Genomic DNA, 21381 nt, shown 5'->3' on the forward strand with positions numbered 1-21381 from the left:
AAGAAATTGTTCTTACATGATTTTGGATACAAAGGTAAAATTAATCCAGGTAACTAAAGAAATAAATTATGCCAAAACTGCAGTTGTTTAAAATAACAGTTGTTGTTGTTGTTTTATTTTGTTGTTGTTTAAAGTTGAGTTCTGCTTTCTTCATATAAACTAAGTGATGTGTCTGTCTCTGAGTCCTCCAGAGAGACATCGGTGAAACTAAGTTTAAGTACTTAAGTTAGGCAGACTAGCTTTCTTCCATCCTTTCTGTGAAAAAGTGATAGACTATTATGGTGATTTATATTCTAAATATTGGCTAATATGCATTTATTATACCGAAAGTTTTTTTAGCCATTTGAATTTGAATTTCCTTTCATTTACTCTTTGAAACATTGTGATTTAAACAAATACTTAATCAGTCACTTGTATGCTTAGTCAAATACTTTACATCATCAGAATCAGAGAGCCGATGTAAATGCAAAGGGAACTTCTGCCAGAGACTTCAGTTCAAGGAGACGCAAGGCAGATGTGAGTAGAATTAGCCCTTATTTAGTCATTCATCAGGAAATTCTTTTTCCCTCCCATCAAAATGTGATACATTAGGGCAGAGTATTACCCTAAAAATGGAAATGAGATAAAAAAACAAATCAATTAATTTAAGTTGCTTTCATTCATTGCTAAAAAAGCTCCTACCTAAAATTGGGAACAACAAAAGCTTCCCAAAGCCTACTCCTCTCCTCTTCCAGGGTTTACTGAGACTTTGCACCACTACAAATCAGTTTGTATAGGCAACAATATTTACTGTTGCTTTAAATTTATTTTGCAAAATAGAACTTTTTAATCCTTTGTTTCTTTATTTCTCCTATAATTTCAAGCACATTTTATATTTTCATCATGCTTTTTCTAAACAAGAAAACACAGATATTTATTTACAACTGATTTTCAAAGATACATCAGTTTTGTATACCTAATTGAGAACATGACCTCCTTTTGTCCACACTATATTCTGGCCATGACTTCATAAAAACAAACAAACAAACAAAAAAACTCTCAGAATAACAGCATAAGACAGAATTTAGCTATAGAAGAACATGGTACAGGCAAATGCATGTCTATGCACGTGGATACATTTATAGCTATATACACATATCAATATACACAGGCACAAATCTACACTTATTAAAAAAAAAAACACAATTTCTGGAAAGACTGGATTTAGGTTGATATCACTCTATTTTAAAACCTTTTATTTATTTATTTATTTATTTTATGTCAGAATTTTTCCTCCAACCTGCAGTTCCAGTTGCAACGAAGTAAGAACCAAGGAAAAATGTCTTTCTGCTTCACCTTCTTCTTCTTTAAAAGAAGTTCCTCTTACATGTTGCTGTGTACCTGTGTACACCCTCAAATTGTATTCCTTTTGCTTTTTCTAACTTAGCTTTTTAGCAACCTGAAGAAGTTCACTTTAACTACTCGTTTTGAAATTCTCCATCAATAACTGGGTCAAACTTTTGATCCCCTGCCTGCCAGTGAAGTCAGTCCTCGCTGTTAGTCGTCTTCCTCTCATCTGGCCAAAAATGAATTTCTTAATTTACATTACCCAAATGAAAGCCAGTTGCATTTTTGCAAGGTTTGTCTTTACTTGGGTAGTAATGGTAGTATGACACCTTGCAGAAGCACAAGAGCAAGGAGTATTCAGACAGGATTCAAAAGAGAAGAGAAGGTTCAGACTGCCTTCGCAGCTTACTGCAATCACAGACCAGCTTCAAATGTGGAGATACATTATATATCTAATAAACACCCATGCAGGTGGTCTGACTACACCTCATGAATAACATCTGTTTATTCAGAAGTAAGTTTAGATACTCCATAAACTTTTGAACTGGTGTTGATAGAAACTGAAAAAAAAAAAAAAAAAAAGACTGGACGAAGAATTGCTTCATTTTTGGTCACATCTGAAAACTGTGCCTTACACTATTTATTTATGAAGGTTTATTTATAAACTCTATCCATTTACTGTAGAAAGTTTTTGTTTGTTTTTGTTTGTTTGTTTTGTTGGTTCAACACCACCACACCCCAGTTCACAAAGCAGTTGTTCAAACTATGTTCAAAATTGGTACAAATGACAACCTGGAAACAAAGGGAAAATAAAGTATCGCTCAAATCCCTGTTTCCACACAACTTTCTCAAAGACATCAATTTTACATGCTTTCTGAATGAAATGAACTTTAGCTGCAAGAGTTCTGGAACAACTTGTTTAGTTTTTGACATTTGCTGGGCAGGAAAGAAATATTTTTAAGATTATATGTCCACAAGGTAAGTGTGAACGGAGAAGTGACATTCTATGAATTTTTGGGTTAGATTTCAAATCTGAAATTTGACATACTAAGTTATAATTTGAGAGTTCTTATAGCCTATATTCAAATTTAATTTAATATAAATAACCTTTCTTAATTTTCTTTCTTAATGTAAGGAACATTCACTCATTCATTTGAAAGCTAAGCTATTTTTACTAGGCTTTTTTACTGTCAAAAGTATTCCTTCAGATCAAGACAATTTGTTACACAAATAAGGAAAAAAATATCTTGGCATGTAATCAATATTTTTTATAGATTCATTTCACTATCATGTGTTTGTGGCACATAATACAAGACAGACTATTTTGCAAATAATGAAGGTAGTCTTTTGAGACCAAGTGATAATATATCACAGTAAAACTTAACTATATTTCATTTTACAAGATTGCATTTATTTATACCGTCATCAGTTCTTTAATATTTCTGATACTTTTATGACCATATAAAGGTTTCTTCTAACAGCAAATTGAGCTTGTCCTTAAGTGCTGATATGAATTAACTTTCTGTTACCTGTATAACAGGTAGAAAGGCTATGTATATATTCTCTTATGAGCACTAACAGGAACTCCATGGTCCTTGAACCAGATTGCATATTCTGTCTCACATCAGTATAGTATACATAATCCAGAATTTAGCACAGACTACTCCTGAATGTTTTATTTTTTCTTTAAAAAAAAAAAAAATAAAAAATGTATACTATCCTGAATGAAGCAAGCATGAAAATTTAGCTATATGGAATGTAGACAGTCAGAGATATATAAACAAATAAACAACAAGAACTAATCTAAAATAGTTTGAAATAAAAGAAGTAGTCAATTTACATCATTAGTCTTTTCTTATGTCAGTTCATTTGCATTTAAGAAAAGAAAATATGCATGTAATACTGCTTAGCTTCAAAAGTATTCGAAGTTTGATTAAAAATTTGAGTAGTCCCAAAAAAATAGTTTTAACTTAAATATAGTAACAAAAGAGAGAATTATAAAAAGGAGTCCTCCTCCTTATTTCCCCATGGACTAATTACAGTAGCTTTTGAGTATTTTCAATGTCCATGGGTAACCAGCATAATCCTATTGCTAGGTGTCACAAATGTCACAATTTTTTTAATTTTTATTTTTGTAAGGTTAAGCGATTAGTTAAAAGTACCAAACAGGACTCTGCCCCAAGACAGGGTGCTGGTGGGTGGCAAGGTGTGTGGGAGGATATGGGCAGATACCTGCTATGGTTGTCTCTTCTGAAGGTTTTGAACATCAACCCTGATCTAGTGTGGAATCCTAAAACCAAATGTTAGAATGTTTGAAAGATGTATTGCCCTGGCAATGCCAGAGAACTCCAACTTGCTACACTGTGACGAGGCCTGGCCTGAGCCTATCAAATGGTAGTTAACCATACCCAGCACCCGCAAGGGGAGGAGGAGGTCTCTGAATCTGATGACCAGACACCAGAGGGCCAACTGTCAGTAGTATAAGCTCCCCCATAATCAAAACAAAACAATGGAAGTGGAAGTCAGCTCGTTTAGTAGGGGAAGAGGTTCCTCCTAAGAAGTTCCAGCAGGGAGAAGTGGAAGAGGCAGGCAGCTCTAAAGGAGAGCTGTGTTGTGGTTTAACCCGGCTGGCAGCTAAACACCACACAGCCGTTCGCTCACCCTCCCCCCTCCCTCTCTGGGGTGGGGGAGAGAAACGGGAAAGTGAAGCCGGTGAGTTGAGATAAAGACAGTTTATTAAGACAGGAATATAATAATAATAATAATAATAGTGATAATGATAATAGTATTAACAATAATAATGTGTAAGAAAACAAGTGATGCACAATGGAATTGCTCACCACCCGCTGACCGATGCCCAGCCTATTCCCGAGCAGCCGGCCCCCCCACCCCGGCCAGCCACCCCTATATATTGTTTAGCATGACGTCAGATGGTATGGAATACCCCTTTGGCCAGTTTGGGTCAGCTGTCCTGGGTCTGTCCCCTCCCAGCTCCTGCTGCACCCCCAGCCTGCTCGCTGGCAGGACAGAGCGAGAAGCTGAAAAGTCCTTGGCCTGGTGTAAGCACTGCTCTGCAACAATTAAAACATCAGCATGTTATCAGCGCTCTTCTCATCCTAATCCAAAACATAGCACCCTACCAGCTACTATGAGGGAAAATTAACTCTGTCCTAACTGGAACCAGGACAGATATCCACCCCTTATTCCATACCATTTATGTCATGCTCAGGTTACACTCTTTCCAATACATTCTAATTAATCACCATTTTCATCTATGATATATAGCAATCATGGTAGTGATGACATACATTATTATATAATAATTAACATACTACAATTCAACTCATGGGCTATTCTCACCCAGTATCAAATCCCCTTGAGGTACACACCGGACCTCCCCATTCTTTTGCATTACCCACCAAGTGCATCCAGGTCCCTGAGCAAAAGCAATTCCACGAATGGGTTTGCCTTTTCCTGAGGCAGGAGTAGCCCAGACTGTTTTACTCAGCATGTTTCTTACGTGCACTACAGGAACTTTATCCCCTTCTACAGTGCGTAACAGGTTTGATTGGGCAGGTCCAGCTCGGTTGGCAGATCCCCTGGTATTGACTAACCAGGTGGCCTTTGCCAAATGTGTATCCCAATTTTTGAATGTCCCAGCACCCATTGCTTTCAGTGTAGTCTTCAACAGTCCATTGTATCATTCAACTTTTCCAGAGGCTGGTGCATGATAGGGGATGTGATACACCCACTCAATACCATGTTCTTTGGCCCAAGTGTCTATAAGGTTGTTTCGGAAATGAGTCCCGTTGTCTGACTCAATTCTCTCTGGGGTGCCATGTCGCCATAAGACTTGCTTTTCAAGGCCCAGGATAGTGTTCCGGGCGGTGGCATGGGGCACAGGATATGTTTCCAGCCATCCGGTGGTTGCTTCCACCATTGTAAGTACATGGCGCTTGCCGTTGCGGGTTTGAGGGAGTGTGATGTAATCAATCTGCCAGGCCTCTCCATATTTATATTTCAGCCATCGTCCTCCATACCAAAGAGGTTTTGACCGTTTGGCTTGCTTGATTGCAGCACATGTTTCACAGTCATGAATAACCTGTGCTATAGTGTCCATGGTCAGGTCCACCCCTCGATCACGAGCCCATCTGTAGGTTGCATCTCTACCTTGATGGCCTGAGGTGTCATGGGCCCATCGGGCTATAAATAATTCACCTTTATGTTGCCAGTCCAGGTCCACCTGAGCCACTTCGATCTTAGCAGCCTGATCCACCTGCTGGTTGTTTTGATGTTCTTCAGTAGCCCGATTCTTGGGCACATGAGCATCTACATGGCGTACCTTTACAACCAGGTTCTCTACCCGGGCAGCAATATCTTGCCACAATGCCGCAGCCCAGATGGGCTTGCCCCTGCGCTGCCAGTTGTTCTGCTTCCATTGCTGTAACCACCCCCACAGGGCATTTGCTACCATCCATGAATCAGTGTAGAGATAGAGAACTGGCCACTTTTCTCGTTCAGCAATATCTAAAGCCAGCTGAATGGCTTTCACTTCTGCAAACTGACTCGATTCACCTTCTCCCTCAGCAGCTTCTGCAACTCGTCGTGTAGGACTCCATACAGCAGCTTTCCATCTCCGATGCTTTCCCACAATACGACAGGACCCGTCAGTGAACAAGGCATATTTCTTCTCATTTTCCGGTAGCTTGTTGTACAGTGGGGCTTCTTCAGCACGAACCACCTCCTCCTCTGATGATATCCCAAAGTATTTGCCTTCTGGCCAGTCCATAATCACCTCCAAGATTCCTGGGCGACTGGGGTTTCCTATTCGAGCCCGCTGAGTAATCAGTGCAACCCACTTGCTCCATGTAGCATCAGTTGCATGATGTGTAGAGGGGACCCTTCCTTTGAACATCCAGCCTAGTACCTGCAGTCGGGGTGCCAGGAGGAGCTGCGCTTCAGTACCGACCACTTCCGAAGCAGATCGAACTCCTTCATATGCTGCCAATATCTCCTTTTCAGTTGGAGTATAGCGGGCTTCAGATCCTCTGTATCCCCGACTCCAAAACCCCAGGGGTCGACCTCGAGTTTCCCCAGGTTCTTTCTGCCAGAGGCTCCAGGTGGGACCATTCTCCCCGGCTGCGGTGTAGAGCACATTCTTTACATCTGGTCCTGTTCGGACTGGCCCGAGGGCTACTGCATGAACTATTTCCTGCTTAATTTGTTCAAAGGCTTGTCGTTGCTCAGGGCCCCATTCAAAAGCATTCTTCTTACGGGTTACTTGGTAGAGCGGGTTTACAATCAGACTGTAATTTGGAATATGCATTCTCCAAAACCCCACGACACCTAGGAAAGTTTGTGTTTCTTTTTTGCTAGTTGGTGGAGACATAGCTGTTATTTTGTTGATCACATCCATTGGGATTTGACGACGTCCATCTTGCCATTTTATTCCTAAAAACTGGATCTCTCGTGCAGGTCCTTTAACTTTATTCTGTTTTATGGCAAAACCGGCCTTCAGAAGGATTTGGACTATTTTCTTCCCTTTCTCGAAAACTTCTTCTGCAGTGTCACCCCACACAATGATGTCATCGATGTACTGCAGGTGTTCAGGAGCTTCCCCCTGCTCCAGCGCAGACTGGATCAGTCCATGGCAAATGGTAGGGCTGTGTTTCCACCCCTGGGGCAGCCGATTCCAAGTATATTGGACTCCCCTCCAAGTGAAAGCAAACTGTGGCCTGCACTGTGCTGCTAGAGGGATGGAGAAAAATGCATTAGCGATATCAATTGTGGCATACCACTTGGCTGCCTTTGATTCCAGTTCATACTGGAGTTCTAGCATGTCCGGCACTGCAGCACTCAGTGGTGGCGTGACTTCGTTCAGGCCACGATAGTCCACTGTTAGTCTCCACTCACCATTAGACTTTCGCACTGGCCATATGGGACTATTAAAAGGTGAATGAGTCTTGCTGATCACTCCTTGGCTCTCCAGTTGACGAATTAGCTTGTGGATGGGAATCAGGGAGTCTCGGTTGGTGCGATATTGCCGCCGGTGCACAGTTGTGGTAGCGATCGGCACTTGCTGTTCTTCAACCCTCAGCAACCCCACAACAGAAGGGTCCTCTGAGAGACCAGGCAAGGTAGACAACTGTTTAATGTCCTCTGTCTCCAAGGCAGCTATGCCAAAAGCCCAGCGGAACCCTTTTGGGTCCTTGAAATATCCTCTTCTAAGATAGTCTATGCCAAGGATGCACGGAGCATCTGGGCCAGTCACAATATGGTGCTTTTGCCACTCATTGCCGGTTAGACTCACTTCAGCCTCCAATACAGTTAACTGCTGGGATCCCCCCGTCACACCATAAATACAGATGGGCTCTGGCCCTTTATAGCTTGATGGCATTAGAGTACATTGTGCACCGGTGTCTACCAAAGCCTTATACTTCTGTGCGTCTGACGTGCCAGGCCATCGAATCCACACAGTCCAATAAACTCGATTGTCCCTTTCCTCCCCCTGGCTGGAGGCAGGGCCCCTCTAGTCCTGGTCAGAATCTTCGTTTCTGTGTCTAAAGGACTGCCTGCTGGAAGTTGGAGCAGCAAACTTTTCAGAGAATTCCTTTTTCCCAATTGTTTTCCTTTGCAATTCACGTTCCCGTGCCTCTAGGGTCGCAGTAGATTTTCCATCCCATTTTCTCATGTCCTCTCCATGGTCACGTAGGTAAAACCACAGGGTGGCGCGGTGTGTGTGCCCACCATATTGTCTTCCTTGCATAGATGAACGTTTACCCCTAATAGCTGAGACACTGGTTTGTACAGGTGGGGAGGAAAATAATCTCTCTTCAAGTTGGTGGATCTTTTCAGAAAGTTTCTCCAAAGTATTCTCTTTTAGCTGGTGGACACTGTTTCGTTCAGGTGGAGGGGAAGATAATCTTTCTTCAAGTTGGTGGATCTTTTCAGAAAGTTTCTCCAAAGCATTCTCTTTTAGCTGGTGGACACTGTTTCGTTCAGGTGGAGGGGAAGATAAATTCTCTTTAAGTCGGTGGACCTCTTCAGAGAGTTTCTCCACAGCCGAGACACAGGCCTGTAGGGAAGAGGAGAGATTTCCTTCGTACTGCCGGAGTAATTTAGCCACTTCATTCACTGGGGGATTCTCCTCTGCTTTCCAGGCTATTATTGCCAATGAGCTGGCATATGATGATGGTGCACTCCGTACAAACTTCCGCCACATAGGTGGTGTACACTGGACTGCATCTGGATCTGCAGATGTTTGTGCGTCGTCTAGGTCCTTACAAATGACTTCCCGTACGGCCAATTCCCTCAGGTACTGAATTCCCTTCTCCATGGTGGTCCATTTGCCTGGTAGACATACAAGTTCTTCCTTGAAGGGATACCTTTCCTGCACAGCTGACAGGAGATGCCTCCAGAGACTGCGAGATCGTGCTCCATCTCCAATTGCTTTGTCAATGCATGCGTCCCTAGCAAGGGATCCCAGCCGCCTGGCTTCCTTGCCCTCTAATTCCACATAATTGGCTCCCGTGTCCCAGCACCGGAGCAGCCAGGTGACAAGCTGCTCGCCTATACAGCGACCAAAATCTTTTCGCACATCTCGTAGCTCACGCTGGTATAGAGTCCGGGTAGTTACTGTTGATTTTTCGACATCCCCATCCTCATCTTCAGTCTCCTGCACCTTTGATGGCCCAGCCTCGTCTTCACTATGCCCAGACTTAGCAGAAGACTGTCTGCGTTCTAAACGACCTGAGCCTCTATACCATTTCTTCACCTTGTCTACAGGGGCAACTTGCACTGCTACAGCTCGTTTCTCTAACCCAGACACAGGGTCTGCCACAGGGGTTGGAATACCCTCTGCGGGGTCAACTTGCACTGCTACAGCTCGTTTCTCTGACCCAGACACAGGAGTGGGAGCAGCTGCAGGAGCTGGAGTGGCTGCAGGAGCTGGAGTGGCTGCGGGAGCTGGAGCTGGAGCGGCTGCAGGAGCTGGAGCGGCTGCAGGAGCTGGAACTGGAATGGCTGCAGGAGCAGGAGCGGCTGCAGGAGCTAGGTTGCTAGTAGCATCAATTGCAGCTTGATAGGCACAAGCCAGACCCCAGCACGCTACAGTGATTTGTGTCACTTTGGAACTGCCAGAGTCATGACACCTTTTTTTCAAGCATTCTGCCAGCTTTTTAGGATTTTGCAGTTGTTCAGGGGTGAATGTCCAAAACACTGGAGGTGACCACTGCTCTAGAAACCTGCCCATATCCTCCCACACTCCCTGCCACTCGCAACTATCCCGCCTCAAGACAGATCTCCGGATGAGATTCCTGAGCAGTTGTTTAACCCTCCACAAAACCTGAAGCGCATTCAGGAGACATAACAACAAGAGCAGGCTGGTCTGAGTATCCCAAGGATATTCAACATCTCGGAGAACCACCGTAACTATCTCGGGGGATAAGAGGGTGGTGGTGAAGGAGAAAGGGAGAGTTGAACAGGTAGGGAAACATGTCTTCCCCTGTCCCCTTCACAGATTGGCTCCCTAACGAAAACAGGCAATAGGTGTAATTGCTAATAGTTTCCGAGATATGGTTTCCAAAGTATAGAGTCAACGTCAGTGCTGAGTACAAATACCAGGTTAAAGTCGTGACCAGATATTTCATCATTTCATAAGCCATTGTTACACCGCACAGTACCATAACAATCTTAAACCAGGGCCCGGAAAGGATAAACAGTGCAACAGGGAGCACATACAGAAAGTAAGGCACCATAAAACTCAATTTGGAATACAGGTACAGCAGACTGGAGATTAAGGCAATCAACATCGCGACTAGCAACTATTAAGCAGGTCCAATACTTATACCAATTTTAGTTTAACACACTCTGGTCAGATTTGTCGATATCTCAACCCTTCATGCCCCACGCTGGGCGCCAAAAGGACTGTTGTGGTTTAACCCGGCTGGCAGCTAAACACCACACAGCCGTTCGCTCACCCTCCCCCCTCCCTCTCTGGGATGGGGGAGAGAAACGGGAAAGTGAAGCCAGTGAGTTGAGATAAAGACAGTTTATTAAGACAGGAATATAATAATAACAATAATAATAATAATAGTGATAATGATAATAGTATTAATAATAATAATGTGTAAGAAAACAAGTGATGCACAATGCAATTGCTCACCACCCGCTGACCGATGCCCAGCCTATTCCCGAGCAGCCGGCCCCCCACCCCGGCCAGCCACCCCTATATATTGTTTAGCATGACGTCAGATGGTATGGAATACCCCTTTGGCCAGTTTGGGTCAGCTGTCCTGGGTCTGTCGCCTCCCAGCTCCTGCTGCACCCCCAGCCTGCTCGCTGGCAGGACAGAGCGAGAAGCCGAAAAGTCCTTGGCCTGGTGTAAACACTGCTCTGCAACAATTAAAACATCAGCATGTTATCAGCGCTCTTCTCATCCTAATCCAAAACACAGCACCCTACCAGCTACTATGAGGGAAAATTATCTCTGTCCTAACTGGAACTAGGACAAGCTGTCACAACAAGAAGAGACAGAAATCATAAGTGAGTCATAAACCACCCAGTTCCTAACCCTGAGTGAGCTGAGAGATACACGAAAGGATTTTAGCCGTCAACTATTTGAGCACATACTCACCTGGCTGCACCAACGCTTGGACACCAGGGCTGGCAGCCAGGAATTAGAAGGCAAGGAAGCCGAGAAGCTGGGATCTCTCTCTAGGGAGACTGACAGAGAAATTGGGAGAGAAGCGTAAGTTCTCAGCCTCTGGAGGCAGGCGTGAAAGAAAGGTATCCCTTCAAGAAAGACATTGTATATCAACTAGGCAAGTGGACCACCATGGAGAAAGGTCTCTGGCACCCAAGGAAATTAGCTGTGCTGAAGTTTTATAGTGATTTGGACAATCCCAAACCTAAAGATCCCAATGAAGTCCAGTGTATGCAATCCATGTGGTGGAAGTTTGTCTGAAGCGCACCACCATCATATGTCAGCATGCTGGTAGCAATGAATTGGAGAGATGGTACCAACAGTGGATGTTTTGTCCAGCCATCTTCAGTAATGAAGAAAATCTCTCTGCCCCACTATGAGCCTGCATCTTGGCTGTGGAGAAGTTGTCCTGACAGGACCACCACCATGAAGAACATATATCTTCCTCTTCACCCAGATGGAGCAGTATCTCAGCATTAAGAGCCAGCATTTCCCTGCTCAAGGGAGAGTACCATGGATGCACAGCATGTGGCACCCTGTTGTTTTGTCCGTGTGACCACAGGGAAGACACGATGAAGTGGGATGTTGAAGCTACCTTGACCCTAGCAGCTCCAGTACATGAACTACAAGGAAATACAGCAGCCCAAAAGGGGTCTTCTAGGAAAACTACTGCTCCATTTTCATTGCACAGTCCCCCAGATGGAGTAGAAAGGCTGATGTTACTTCTGACCTTGAAGAAGAGACTTCTGCTTTGTATTTGCAATAATTAAGTGATAACTATTCCAACCAGGACTAGAGGGGTCCTGCCTCTGACCAGGCATAGGAAAGGGACCAGATTTACTGGACTGTATGGATCTGATGGCCTGGCACATTGGACCCACAGGAGTACAAGGCTCTAGAGGACATCAGTGCACAGTGTACCTTGATGTCAACAGGCTACCAGGGGTCAGAACCCATCTGTATTTCTGGAGTGACAGGGAGATCCCAACAGTTAATTGTATTGGAGGCCAAAGTGAGCCTAACTGGGAATGAGCAGCAAACGCACCCCACTGCAGCTGGTCCAGAGGCTCCATGGATGGTTGGCATAGACTACCTCAAGAGCTTGTACTTCAAGGAATGAAAAGGGTACCGGTGCGCTTTTGGCATAGCTGTCTTAAATACAGAGATTAAGCAGCTGTCTACATTGCACAGCCTCTTAGAAAAGACCCTTCTGTTGTGGGATTGCTGAGGGTTGAAGAATAACAGGTGCCAATTGCTACCACAAAGGTGCACCAGCAGCAATATCACACCAACCTAACTCCCTGATTCCCATCCATGAGCTGCTTCATCAACCGGAATACCAAGAAGTGATCTTGCTCACTCTTAAGTAGTCCTATATGGCAAGTGTGAAAGTCTAATGGTGAGTGGAGACTAACAGTGGACTAATGTGGCTTGAATGAACTCACGTTACAATTGAATGTTGCTGTACCAGGCATGCTAGAGCTTTAATATGAACTGGAGTCAAAGGCAGCCAAGTGGTATGCAGTAATTGATATCACTAATGCATTTTTTCTCCACCTCTTTAGCAGCATAGTGCAGGCAACAGTTTGCTTTCACTTGGAGGGGCATTCAGTACACCTGGAATAGACTGCCTCAGGGATGGAAACACAGCCCTACCATTTGCCATGGACTGATCAAGACTGCACTGGAACAGGGGAAAGCTCCTGAACCCCAGCAATATATTGGTGACATCATTGTGTGAGGTAGCACAGCAGCAGAAGTTTTTGAGAAAGGGAAGAAAATAATCCAAATACTCCTGAAAGGCGTTTTTTTGCCATAAAACAACGGTTGAAGAACCTACACAGGATACCCAGTTTCTAAGAATTAAACAGCAAGATGGACGTTGTCAGATCCCTAGGGCTGTGATCAACAAAATAACAGCTATGTCTCCACCAACTAGCAAAAAGGAAACACAAGCTTTGTTTCTTTGTTTGTTTGTTTGTTTTTGTTTTTTTGAGAATGCACATTCCAAATTACAATCTGATTGTAAGCCCTTTCTATCATTGCTCTCTCTGGGGAACTGCCTGCTGGAAATCACCCTTTTGTGATTGTTTTTCCTTGCAATTCACATACCCTTGCCTCTAGGGTCGAAGTAGATTTTCTATCCCATTTCCTTATGTCCTCTCAATGGTCACACATGCAAAACCACAGGGTGATACATAGTGTATTCCCACTTTATCCTCTCTTTTGAAGAGAGGAATGCTTACTTCTAATAGCTGAGATACAGGTTTGTACAGGTGGGAGTAAGACCTGTCCTCTTTGAATTGCTGGAACTCCCAAGGCAGTTTCTCTACAGCATTCTCTTTGAGTTCGTGTACCTCTTGGGAAAGTTTCTCAACAACCAAGAGACAGGCCCATATGGAGGAAGAGACACTCTTCATATTGCCATAGTTGGCCAGCAATTTTTTCTACAATGTGTTCCTGTCCATCTTTCTAGGTCATAACTGCTAATGAGTTGGCGTATGACCATGGTGTGCTCCGTACACTCTTGTCACACGGGTCACTTGCTCTTGACTTCATCTGGAACTTTGGATAACTGCTTATTGTCTAGGTCACTATTAATCACCTCCAGCAAGGATAATTCCCTCAGATACTGGTTACATCTCTCCATGGTGGTCTACCTGCCTAGGGGTCATACAACATCTTCCTTGAAGGGATATCTTTCCTTCATGCCTGACAGGATTCACTTACAGAGGCTGAAGGTGTGTGCCCTTTTTCCAATACTTTGTCAATGCCCCTTTGCCCAGAGAGGGATCACAGCTGCTTGGCTTTCTTGCTCCCTAATTCCAGGCTACTGGCCCCATTATCCCAGCATTGGAGCAGCCAGGTCAGAATGTGGACACCTGGCTGATATCTGAAATCCTTTTTTGCATATCTCACAGCTCACTCAGGAACAGGAATAGGGTGGTTAGTGCTGTATTTCTAAGATAATCCTCTTCCTCCTTCAGTTCCCATGATGGCTCTGCTTTGAAGTAGCCTTCCTCATGCTCTTCTTCCTCCTTCCCCATTTTAGTAGTTTTTTTCCTTACTAAGCGAGCTGACTTTTGCATGCATTATTTTGTATTGTGTATAGGGGTGACATACCATCATGGATTGGTTCTCTGGTCCAGCTGCAATGCCTATTGCAGGGGTTCGAGTAACCACAGGGCATGTCACTGGTTGGAGTGGCCACATGGTCTCTCTCAGGGGTTGAAGTGGCCACATTGTTTGTTGCAGGGGTTAGAGTGGCTGCAAGGTCTGTTGTAGTGGTTGGAATGGTTGCAGGGCCTGTCGTTTTATTGCAAGATCCAGAGACCTTCTCTTCCCCTTGAGGGTGTTGACTAGTGTTTTACAGGGTTCTCTAGATATGGGCCAGGCCCCAGCACATTGCAGCAATTTGTGTCTCTCTGGAATTGCCAGTGTGACAGAGTATTTTCTCCAAATATTTTACTATTTTTTCAGGATCTTGGACGTGTTCAGAGGTGAAAGTTCCAAAAAATTGAAGGTGCCCGCTGTCCTTGGTACTTGCCCATATCCTCCCACACTATATCCTCCTACGCTCCTTGCCACTCATAACTATCCAGCCTAAGGACAGATCTCTGGGTGGTATTCTTAAAGATTTGGTAAACCTTTAACAAAAGGAGAAACACATTTAGGAGACATAGCAATAAGATCACACTGTTTTGAACATCCCAAAGTTACTCCAACTATTCAAGGGCTATTGTGACTAGCTTGGAGGAGGAGGGGATGGAAAAGGAGAAGGGGACAGTGAAGGAACAGAGAAAGTGTCCTCCATTATATCCCCCATAGTTTGGCTCCCCAGTGAGTGAAGATAGAGAGTGTAATTATTAATAGTCTCTGAAAGATGGTTCCTGAAGTACGGAGCTGACGGCAACACTGAACACAAATACAAGATTAGTCTTACAACCAGTAATTTTATCATATCACAAGCCAGTGTTACACTGTACGGCAAAATGATAACCTTAAACTAGCCCTCAGAAGTGATAAACAGCATGACAGGGAGCATAGACAGCAAGCAAGGTATTACATAACATGAATCTGAAAACAAGTACAACTCCGAAAGCAAATAAATCAATACTATGACAAGCAGCTATTAAACTAATATGATGCTTATAACAAACTTGTTCTAAAATGCTCTAGTCAGATGTGTCATTATCTCAACCCTTTGAGCCCCACATTGGGCGCCAAAAGGACCGTTGTGGTTTAACCTGGAAGGCAGCAAGGCACCACACAGATATGCATTCACTCCTCTCCACAGTGGAATAGGGAGAGAATTGGAAATATGTAAATAAAATAAAATAAAACAAAATATATACTATATATAATATTATGAATACATAATACATGTAATATATACATAATTAATAATAATAATGTAATATACAAAATATACAATACAATTGCTCACCATCCACTGACCAATGCCAGACCCCGAGCAGCAACATGTCCCTCTCCCTGGCCAACTCCCCCCAGTTTTATTGTTCGTCATAATGCTTTGTGTTATCATTGAATCATAGAATATCTGAGTTGGAAGGAACCCACAAGTATCACTGAGTCCAACTCCTACGTTATGGAATACCCTTTTGGCCAGTTCAGGTCAGCTGTCCTGCTTCTTTCCCTTCCCAGCTTTTTGTGCACCCCCAGCTTCTTTTTTATCAGGGCAGCATAAGAGGCTGGAAAGTCCTTGACTTAGTGTGAGCACTGCTCTCCAAAAAATTAAAACATCAGCATGTTACCAACATTATTCTCATCCTAAATTCAAAATACCAGCTACTAGGAATAAAATTAGCTCCATCACAGACAAAATCGGGACACTGTCATCAGCCACTCCTTTTTCTTCACTCCCTTCCCCAACTCCACTGGCGAGTTTCTCCCACAGGATACAGTCCTTCATGAACTGCCCTAATGGTGGGTCTTTCCCATGGGCTACAGCTCTTCAAGAACAGCTCCAGCATGGGTCTGTTCCATGGGCACCAGTCCTTCAGGAATGGACTGCTCCAGAGTGGGCTGCAGCTTCCTTCAGGCCATATCCACCTACTGCAGTGTAAGACCCTTCATGAGCTGCAGTGGACTCTCTGGATCCAGTGACACCTGGAGCACCTTCTTTCTGTCCTTCTTCACTGATCTCAGTGTCTGTATATTTTCTTCTCTCTTCCTTTCTTCAATGCTCTCATCTGTTTCTTCATTTTTTCTCACTTCCCTCTCTCTAAGTTTCTGCACAGAATTTTTTTTTCTTGTTTCTTAAATATGTTATGGAGTTGCCATCAGTGTCACTAACTGGCTCAGTTTTGGCCAGTAGTGGGTCCCTTTTGAAGTCTGTTGGAACTGGCGTGGAAATGTCTGATATGGGGGTAGCTCCTGGTCTCTTCTGACAGACTTTGCCCCTGCAGACCCTCTTTTATCAAAGCCTTGTCACGTAAACCCAACACATTCTGTTAGTGAAGCAAAACATATGTATAGCTGGCTATATACTATTGAAGTAATACAATGATTATTGCATAACCAAAGTTTAATTAAATTTTAGCCTTGTTATCTGCATGAATACTGTATCTCCTCTGTACCTTGAATATTAATTCTCTGAATGTGAATTATATTTTCTGGATATTAGCAAGTACTACAAATCATATGGTTAATTTAAAATAGAATCCTAACAAATGCTGTAACATTGAAAAATGTTTGTTGCTTTTTTTGTTTTGTTTTGTTTTTGATTGTTTTTACTTTTGAGAAAGAATGATTTAAACAATGGAACAATACAGACAATTCAATATATGTTGGAAATAAAATGCTAAAGTTGCACTCAACAAACATACTTTGTAATTTATATATAAATGATGAATATGAATATAACTTCTGCTATATTCTCATCAAGTCTAAAGATATAGTTAGGCTAATTCTAAAGTAATACAATTCAGATTATGGCTGAATTTCAACCATCATTTTTTCTTCACTACTATATATCCTGCAATACTATGTTTTGAATTTGTGAGTGGGTGAAAGCATGTTTCCAAAGTCCTCTTTATGTAGTACATTCCTTCTGAATCCTCGTTATATATGTCTTAGCATTAACTATCAGAAGACAGTTCCCATCTGTCACAGTACTATGCCTTAGTGCCAAAGTCTCTGATTTTTCAGAAAAATCCCCTCTAATGGTTCAGCCTAGATTTATTAGAAAATGACACCAAGATGGTTAGAGTTCAGTTAAGACATTGTGGAATATATATATGACTTTTTTATATCTTGTTCTTGTCTTTCTTGTTCTCACATTTTTCAGTCATTTCATGTTTAAAAATCTCCTTGTTACTCTTTCTAAGCACTCCTCAGTATTACCATGTCAGCAGAGCTGGTAAACAGTATAAAATGAAGATGGGAAAAAAAAAAAAAAAAAAGAATGTGACCAAACAGTAGAAGAAGCAAGATTGCAAGATAGACAGATTGCAGGGTAGTACCTTTAGGAGACAAATATTATGTGACAACTGGAACCCTTCTGAACCAAGTGACCCCCAGACCCTGACAAAGAATTCTTTTGAGATCTTTTTTACTGTTTTTTTTTTTTTTCATGCAAGTTGTTTTTCTGCCATTTCAGACAAGTCTTCAAATGTGTTTATATAAATACGAACTACTTAATTACTTTAACTTGACTCTTCTCATTTAAGACAAAATAACAGATGGTAATGAGTAGGATTAGAGACAGGATATTTCCAATTACATATCAAGCAGTGAAAAATGATCGAATCTGCATTATTTATTTATTTATTTATTTATTATTTATTTATTTGATATCATGAGCAGCTGAAAAGCAGTCTCTAGACTCAAAAGAATAGAACTCTGTTAGAATTGCTTCTTAAGGGAATTTATCAAGTGTTTGTTTTTCAGAATGAATTATCATGGACAAAGACAACAGCTGTACTGGACTCTGTATACAAACACACAGTGATATTTTCATACGATTTATGAAAAAGAAAAAAGTACTTATATGCATCATAAATACAATTTTTACATCAGTATGTGCATTTCATAAGAGTTTCTGAAGCCTTAATAACAGCAGATTTTTTTTTGCAAATTTTGTAGTCATTATTTTTCATATCTCTTCTAATATGTCCATTCACTAAAATAAATTCATCGTACAGTAACCGAGAAGATAAAACATATTTGTAGAAATAACCCTAAAAATTGTTATTGAAATCAATAAATATATAAAATGACATTCTTGTATTTAGAATTTTATGGACAGAGAAGAGGTATAGAATTCGTTTACACAATGCTTTCATCCTTATATCTCTTCACAAATTTTGACAAAAATGTGAAGTATTCTCTTATGCATTAACCTGAGTTTCCTTAGATTTGGTACAATTTTCTTATTAACAGTTTATTTACATCTTGGGTCTTTCACAGATCTTGCCACTATACTTTGCCAACATTCTGGCACTGTACCTCCGATCCTGTTTTTATCCTGGATTATCACTGTGTGCTATGGAATTCAGCAAATATAGCAAAGTAGTAGAAAATATGGGTTTTGTTTGGTTTTGGTTTTGTTTTCCTCATAAGGTGAAGTGTAGTCAAACCTTTTTCACTATCAATTCTGTTCAGTCCATTGAAATTAAAACTAACATGTCCTTGAAACAGTTCAAACAACAGATGTAATCTGCACATGGTTTTATGAATGATTGCCATAAATAATCAATCTGGTGTAGCATAGTTGTCTTTGCAAATGCAATCTTCTCAAACCGCAATTTTTAATGGGCTATTGCTCTAGCATACTATGTTTAGTCTTAGTATCTTCTGTGTTGCAAAAATCAGTCTTTTCAGAGTGTACATTCTATAACAGTCTTTACTCTGTGAACCTTACAGCACAGTTTATTGCAGTTACTGAAGATGTGTCAGATGTTAGATATTAGATATTAGATAGATATTAGTTAGATGAGAGATATTAAGCAATATTCCTGATAAATAAAGGAGTCAGTTTTTCAGCACGAAGGTTGAAAGTAAAAACAATCAAAGAACCCTTAAGCATTTTTTTTCCAAAAAATAATCACCCATAATAAATAACAATTTATTATTATTATTATTAATAATAATAATAATTAATAATAATACACCTTTGGTTAACTCTTACTATGGCCTTCCTTCCCCACATCTTTGCGAACTTGTAAGCAAGTGGATTTATTTCATTCAGATTCAGCCAAATATGTTAGGGGCTATTTACAGAATACATTATATAGAAATTATTTAAAAGTGCATTTTCTGCTAAAGTTGAACTTAAACCTCTCCTCATTACTAGTTTTTGTTCATTTCATTTCACTGAAACTACAATGTCCCTCAGACATCTTCTGAAAAGAGAAACATGATTTTTTTCCCCTTGCTCAGTGACTCACAGGTTTTAGTCCTCTAATTTTTGGACAAGAAATAAGGTGGAATATAACATATGATTATGAAACGATTGTGCTTTAGTAAATGTATGCATTTACATATATGTATGTGTATTTTTAATAGACATGACCATAAACATACAAATTTCCCTTGTGAGAAACAACACTGGCATACTTAATGCACAACACTTACCTACACATCAACTTTAGACATAGAATCTCCTTTAGATCTCACCAAAATCCTTCAGCCTTTTCCAGTCAATCTACTTCCAGAATCTGTCAGCTTCCTTCACTCAAAGCTTGTCAATGTCTGTTCTAAAGCTTGTCAAATGTCTGTTCAAATATCAGTCTCAGAACAAAGGGAAATGTTTCTAAAAATATCATATTTTACTTTTTTTTTTTTTTAATTCAATAACTGTTTAATTTAAGATCCTTATCTTATCCTAATAGGGGTCTTTGAAATAGTTACCACAGTGCCCTTAGAAAGCATAATCTTGAAGCATCAAAAGTTTTAAGAGAATGTGTAGATTTTTTGCACAACTTTATTTTAACATGTCTTACTTTGAATTTTGTAAGTAGTATCTTAATAGAAAGTGATAGGGCAGCTTTCAGGCAATTCAAAAACCTGGGTTAAGCGGTACTTTGAATATATAGAATCTGCCTGTTCTACAGAGTTTCTGTATTGTCCTTTACTCAAAGCCAATTGTGAAACTGGAAGCAGAAATTATTGCTTACTTTGTCTGAGCACCATAAATTACTTTGGGATACTAATACTCTAGCTGTGTTTCTATGTTAGTCCACAGCAATCTTAAATGAAATAATGAAGTTCAGGCTCTATTAGAAGTGAATTACAGTATAACAACTTAATTAATACCAGTCATCATCATTTTCTTAAGAGTAGGTGTTCTAAATAAACTTATCTATGGGGAAGAAATTTAATATTATGTATGTTTAGATAGTTTTCAGAGGGGTGATGTCCTGGTTCCAGTTAGGACAGAGTTAATTTTTCCTCATAGTAGCTGGTAGGGTGCTATGTTTTGGATTAGGATGAGAAGAGCGCTGATAACATGCTGATGTTTTAATTGTTGCAGAGCAGTGTTTACACCAGGCCAAGGACTTTTCGGCTTCTCGCTCTGTCCTGCCAGCGGGCAGGCTAGGGGTGCAGCAGGAGCTGGGAGGGGACAGACCCAGGGCAGCTGACCCAAACTGGCCAAAGGGGTATTCCATACCATCTGACGTCATGCTAAACAATATATAGGGGTGGCTGGCCGGGGTGGGGGGGCCGGCTGCTCGGGAATAGGCTGGGCATCGGTCAGCGGGTGGTGAGCAATTCCATTGTGCATCACTTGTTTTCTTACACATTATTATCGTTAATACTATTATCATTATCACTATTATTATTATTATTGTTATTATTATATTCCTGTCTTAATAAACTGTCTTTATCTCAACTCACAGGCTTCACTTTCCCGTTTCTCTCCCCCATCCCAGAGAGGGAGGGGGGAGGGTGAGCGAACGGCTGTGTGGTGTTTAGCTGCCAGCCGGGTTAAACCACAACAGGTGATAATATGACATACTGATTCAAATCAACAAAGAATATTAGTTTATGCTATAGGAAGTGCAAATATTTCATGCATTACTTACTGCTAAAGAAAAGCAGTCCTTCTATAGACACGCTGATCTGAATATCCTGCTATACTAGGACAAATCTGAATACAAGAAAAATGAGAAAAAAAATGCAAGCCACATTTCAGGAAAAAAAAAATAAAATAAAATCATAGAAATGAAATACAAAGCTTCCATCTGCATGGTTTTCAACAAAGCAGCTGATATAGAACTATATGGAAAACTGTAAGTCAGAATAGAAAAGATAAAAATTAGTAGAGCTACAAATTGACCAAGGTTCTGGTTAAAGGTGAGAAGAGGACAGAAATTACAAATTCTAAA

Source organism: Anser anser (genome assembly GCF_964211835.1).
Source record: "Anser anser genome assembly, chromosome: 1".
Taxonomy (NCBI): Eukaryota; Metazoa; Chordata; class Aves; order Anseriformes; family Anatidae; genus Anser; species Anser anser.